Source organism: Aotus nancymaae, unplaced genomic scaffold, assembly GCF_030222135.1.
Source record: "Aotus nancymaae isolate 86718 unplaced genomic scaffold, 86718_ANA_hifiasm-v0.15.2.pri h1tg000039l, whole genome shotgun sequence".
Classification (NCBI taxonomy): Eukaryota; Metazoa; Chordata; class Mammalia; order Primates; family Aotidae; genus Aotus; species Aotus nancymaae.
The window spans coordinates 5,881,300-5,887,299 of record NW_026988453.1 but is presented as its reverse complement, the minus strand read 5'-3'; the positions used below and the strand labels follow the sequence as shown (position 1 = coordinate 5,887,299).

Sequence of the window (6,000 nt, the reverse complement as noted above, 5' to 3'; positions counted from 1 at the left end):
TCAGGCCCCCTCCCTCCGCCGCCTCGGCGCAGACTGCTAAGCTCAGCAAGTCTTGCGGCAAAGGCACTTCGGAGCCGAGTTGGGGCAGCGGCGGAGCGGGGACTCCGCGACCCAGGGGAACGGGCACCCCTGCGAAGCCGTCGCCAGCGCCGCGTCCTTGCGGCCCGACGCCCCCTCACCTCGGGAACCCCAGGTCTCTCCTGCCTTCTTCGGGTCGCCCTCCGGTAAGTCCACAGCCCCGCCGGTGGGGGCACGGACCTCCCTCCAAAGTTTCTCCTCTCCTGCCGCTGCGTCGAGGGCCACGGGGTGGTCCGGCTCCCGGGAGGTGAGCGGGGCTGGGGAAGTTTGAGGCCGAGGGGCCGGGAGTCCGCACCGTCTTTTGGGGCAGTTTGGACGCGTCCAGGTGGAAGGTTCGTCTGGGGGAGCCGGACCTGAGGGGCGGGGAGCTCCTCTGCGGGACTGGGACTGGCGGGGTGCGGGAGGGTGCAGATTTCCTTCCGCCGTCTCCCCGCGAGTTGCTGCAGAGAGGGGCGGGCCACGCGTCCCCCGCACCCGCCGACTGTGCGCCCCCGCCCCTCTCTCCTGTCCCTGGGACGCCCCCAGTTGCGTCTAGTCCAGCCCCCCGCCCGCCCCATTGGTCTCCGAGGAAGGTTATTTTGCCCCAGTCCCAAGCTGCGGGACCCCTGGCACCGCCGTCGTGGGAGGTTGGGGTGAGGGGTGGTCTGGGCGCTGGGAGCCGGAGACCCTGGGTCAGGGAGAGGTTGGGGAGACAGACCGCAGGGGCCATGGAGGCAACGGGCACGAGGAGCTGGGGCCCGGGCCCGAGAGGGGGATGAAAGCGCCCCTCTCCTCTCTCCAAATCTCATGACTCAGCACGACCTAGGACTCCCCGTCCCTGCTTCAGCTCTTGTCCCCAGGGCTGGGCTGGCAGCCTGGCGGGTGCTCACAGACCGACTCCCCCTTCTAGACTCTTCTATGTAGCTTTCCCATTTGGGGTTCCCCCTTTCCCTGCCTATTTTCCTTTTCCCACCTCCGGGGCACAGAGCTTTTAATTTTCTACTAAAAAGAGGAGCTTTACGTTTCCCATCCCACTAAACCAGGCCCCCTCCGCCTGTCTCCTCCCTTTTCATCTCCACATTCCACAGGTGCCTCCAGCACACCCCTAGCCCCCAGCTCGTGTGGGGTCTATCCTGGCAGCGCAGCGTCCTCCCCCACCCCCAGCTGAGGTGGTAGTGTAGGTGCTCTCCCCGCAGTAGCGGGAGGAAGGGAGTGCAAGGACAGAGGAGGCCTGGCCCAGGAGGGGCCGCCGCAGTGGGGAGGGAAGGGCAGACGCCCCACGAGCAGGTAGCCCAGGTTGGGTTGGGGTATGAGGAGGAGGCAGTCCTTAGGATCTGGGGGCGCCGAGGAAGCCAGAAAAGCGAACTGAGGTCTGACCTGGAAAGCAGAAGAGTGCCCTTCTCCCTCCCCCACTGCTGCTGCCCTGAGAGGCCTCTCCCAGGTGGAGTAGATTGTCCTCCATCCAATCCAGCCAGCTCTCCATCACCTGGCACTTCATTAGAGGGGTTGACAGAAGCAGGGAAGCCCTTAATCCTTTCAACCATCTCTCCCTACTCATGACCAAGTCCAGCTTTGGGGCTGCTAGAAACATCTCTGTGACCAGCAGAGATGCTGAAAAAAAAATAGCCATGCCCAATGACCCTAGGCAGGCCGAGGAGTAGGTGGGAGGGGGCAGGGTGGCTCTGATGCAGTGGGACGTGCCTGGCGTCCTGGTCCTTTGGAACAAGAGCAGTGGCCTGGCAGGCACTGCAAGCTGCAGCATGTGTCAGGGCCCTGGGGGTGAGTCAGCGTCAGGGGTCCAGCCACACACACTGCGCCTAGGGAGTCCAGCTCCAACCCAGCTCCTCCCATGCCCCTGGGGAATGGCCAGTGCCCACTGAACCCCGACTCCTGGACTCCTTTCCCTCTGGGTGGCTGCCTCTGCTCTGCTTGGCTGCCAGGCAGATCCCTGACTTCACCCTCTAGGACTCCCCCCAGAGGGCTGGCTTTTTCTGGGGACTTCTTGGGCTTAATCCTTACCTTCTCCCCTCCTTGTCTTGCCAAAGGAGAAGCTAGGAGCTTCTGGAAAGCTGAGGAGAGGGAGGCAGAGGAAAGTGTCTAGGTTATAGTCTCACAGAGACCTGGCCCACCTACCCTGGAGGAAGAGAGACCAGACCACTCTGCCGTGAGTCCGTTTCATTCTGCAGTCCAGGAGCTTGTGTCCAGGCAGCTTGGGTTTTCTTTCTGGGGAAGGGGTGATTATGCAGGAACATTTCTTTTGCAGCTTTGGGGTCTGACATCTGCAGAACAGGACCAGGGAAAGCAAGAAGGGTTGGTGTTTGTAAACATTGACCTTTTGCCCAGAGAAGCTTGCAACTGGCTTCAATTTAGAACTGAAGCCGGTTTCACCCTGGGCAAAGCATGTACCTTGCTGAAGACCTCGCAGGGCAGGGGAGACTCTTTCTGGAGCTGGGTCTGGGCTGTCCTGCCCTCACACTGCAGCTAGAGCTCATTCTATTCCTTCTTCCTCAGGCAGCTTCCAGGCAGGTGTGACAGGGCTGTCCCTCATACTGCAGAGACCTGGGGGTGGGTGGGCTTTGGAGGTGGCTGGAGAAGCCTCTTCCCTGCCCTCCCCAACCCCTGGGGACCAGGCCACCCCAGTGTTCCCCAGCCCCGAGGCAAGCCTGACTTCTAGTCATTCTTTCTGCCTCCATGTGAACTTTGTCCTGTCTCAATGGGGTCTCCTTTTCCTTCCCAGTCAGGCCTGTGCAGCCCTCTCAGGGGAGAGTAGATAAAGAGGCAGTGAGGACAGAGTGGGAGGAGGCTGGGGTTCATTTGGCTGGAAGAATGGCCATCATTCCCTTCCCTAGACAGAAACATCCTCACAGATGAATTAAGGCTGCAGATGAGTAGAAACACTACTTCACTTGGGATTCACTCTGTGGACTTTCCTGATCTAGGCAAGTTCGAGCTGGAGCCAGACATCACTGAAGGTCCAGGGTGGTGGGGATACTCTTAAAGAACTGGAACGGCAAGCCAGAGGGAGCAGTAGGGGGCATTTCCTCAGTGCAGTGGTTAAATACGAAGCACCAAAGAACAGAGGCCGGGAGCTAGACAGGCCTGGGTTCAAATCCCAGGGCCGCTAAGTACAAAGTGTGAGACCTTATTTGCAACAAGTATTTTATTAATGAGTACCTACTGTGTGCCACTGTTCTAGTCTCTGTGGGTGGGGCAGTGAGCACAGTGACAGGTCCTGTGTTACTGAGTCACTCAGCATCCATTCCACATTCATTCCGCTATTGCATTTTGAGAATCTACTAGGCAATGGAGATTCAGGTGGCAACAAAATAGACCTGCTTCCTGCCCTCGTGGTGCTTACAATCTAGTGAATACCACACAATTACAAAAAGAATTCATTGTGACTGACAGGAGTTACGAAGGTACGTAGGATGCCTCAAGAGCATGTGACGGGATAACCTGACAACGTCTGCAGAGTTGTCTCTATAAAACAGAGGTAATAGTGCCTAACTCTCAGGGTAGCGTCGTAGAAGTGACAACTATTCGTGCTATTTTAGAAATGGCCTCCGGCCCATCGGACAGATGCAATTCTAAATTCCCTATGTGAATAATCCATCCATAGGCAACGAGTTGATTCTTCATTTTCCACTCGGTCAGAGAAGCCAGGCCAGAGAAGCTGGGATTCAGTTACGGGTTCTCCTGGGCTCCAGAAGCCTGTGATGAATAATACAGTTTCATTAGAGAAACATCAAGTCAGAGATTTTTTTCTAAGAGGCAGCATGGTGACTATAGCCAGATTGCCAGGGTTCATCCTGGTTCTGCCACTTGCTCTGATTTTGGGCAAGTTCATCATATGCTGTTTCTCAGTCTTCCCATCTGTAAAATGGAGCTAAAATTCGTATCTATGACGTAGGTTGTTCTTGGTGAGGGTGAAATGCGTTAATTCCTGCAAAGGGTGTAGAACAGTGCCTGGCATAGGAGGAGTGCCACATGAGTGCTTTCCACCCTTGTGTGGCCTGTCTTTCCTGCCTACACACAGAATGCTGTCTTGGGTTCTCCAGCTGGAAGGAGCATTGTCCACCTTTGATGTCCTTAAAACTCAAGGGAAGGAGCTGCGGTCACTCCGTTGGTGGTCATTCCCGCATTTCATCCCTCTAACTTGAAGGCAGTTCTTCTTGATGCCTAATGAGTTGTTTCTTGCCAAAGCTTGATTTCAGGGAAGGATTTGTCCCAGCAATCCTTCATTTTCATCCCTGGAACTGACAGTTCAAGGAAGCAGCCAAGTGATGGGTAAATTTGGACCCAGGCCTAGAGGGACCTGACACTCACGGTGAGTCTGGAGGGCAGTGGAGCACCTGACTGCCAGCCCCCTCCCCTAGAGAGGCTGGGTCTAAAATTAAACATCAAGAAGGAGGCCCCAGGCCAGGTGCGGTGGCTCACACCTGTAATCCCAGCACTGTGGGAGGCCGAGGTGGGAGGATTATTTGAGCTCAGGAATTCCAGACTAGCCTGGGTAACATACAGAGACCCTGTCTCTATAAAAAATGTAAAAATGAGCTGGGCATGGTGACACACCAGGCTGAGCAGGAGGATCGCGTGAGCCCAGGAGGTTGAGGCTGCAGTGAGCTATGGTCACGCCACTTCAGCCTGGAAGACAGTAAGACCTGGTCTCAAAAAAAAAAAAAAAAAAAAAGACTCCCAAATCCAGGACAAGTAGGAGATAATGTAGAAGATTCCTCCCTGGATAATTTTCAGATGAGGATAAAGTCCCCCTGGCTGAGTGCCAGGGAGGAGGTTAGATTGAGAAGGCCCCTCACACTTAGGGAAGTAGGATGTGAGTAGCCGGGTCCATTAAAAGGCCAAGCAGCCCCCAGATCTGAAAGAAAGGGGAGTTACCTGCTGCTGTAAAGACAGGAGAAGCCCTTCTTTGGTCACTTTAGCTGGGGACCTCAGGATTTCAGCTTTTGCCGTCAGTAACGCTAAGTGTCAGGTATAAGAAAGGGCAGAGCCAGCGTGGGTCCTGCACAACCAGGAACCTGGGGCTCCTCGCCATGTGCCTCCCGCGCCAGGATAGAGCGACTCGCAAGGGCTGTCAGTCTCTCATCACCGCAGTCCTCTTGCTGCGCCATTGCTGTCCCCACTTTACAACGAAGGGCAAAGGCCCAGAGAAGTTATGTGGTTGCTCAGAATCCCCAGATCCAAGGCGCTTTGGAGGGCCTTGCAGGCCACAGCAGCTGAGTGACCAGAACCCTTCCCCCTCTCCTTGCCCCTTCTCACCAGCTCTACGTATAGCACGGGGAGCCCGAGAATGCAGGTGTGGGTCCTTGGGATGAGGCCACTAACGCACTGAGTGGAAGCAGGAGGCTGGGTGATTGAATCAGGCAGCAGCCTTTACAAAAATTAGGCAGCGATTCATTGGAGGAATGGAATCAGCTCTTCCTCCCTGGTGTTGGGTTTCCGTAAGGGCTCTGGCACCTCCTTCAGGAACACCTGCTCTGAAGCAAGGAGGGAGGCCCCAGGGTGAGCAGACTTGAGTGCATGATGGGACACTCTGCTGAATCCTGACCTGCTCCAGCCTCAGTAGCCCTATCTGTGATGGCATGCTGATGTCATCAGCACCAAAAGCCCCTGCAGGTTCCCAACTCGGCAATTAAATGGCTCCTCTGAAGCCCAGCAGCGGTGTGTGTGCGTGCATGTGTGTGTATTGAGGGTCCTATGGGTGGGCTGGGGAGTAGGGCTCCTTGCAAAGGCAGGAGGAATGGGAGTTAGTTGGTGTGTGACTGCTTTTCTCCTTTGGAGACGCCAGATCTGAGAAGTCAGATCCCTGTGGGACTCACAGCCCAAAAGTGAACGCTTGTATGTAGGTGCAGCCAGAGTCTAAATTCAGCCTGAGCCAGAGCACCCCATTCCTTCCTGATTTCCTCCTTTCCTCCCCCTTTTCCTCCG

At 56.1% G+C, this 6,000-nt stretch overlaps 1 protein-coding gene across 2 annotated transcripts in view; it reads left to right on the top strand.

The window, feature by feature from the left end:
* The first annotated feature begins 205 nt into the window (after window positions 1–205).
* Window positions 206–6,000, top strand: part of SYT2 (synaptotagmin 2) — a 115,163-nt gene continuing 109,368 nt past the window's right edge. The window contains exon 1 of one of the 2 annotated variants that reach the window (XM_064360244.1): window positions 206–224. The gene's annotated coding sequence lies outside the window, so the exon portion shown is untranslated. Of the gene's footprint in view, window positions 225–4,370; window positions 4,385–6,000 lie in introns of those variants that run through there. The other variant, XM_064360245.1, reaches the window with a different exon arrangement.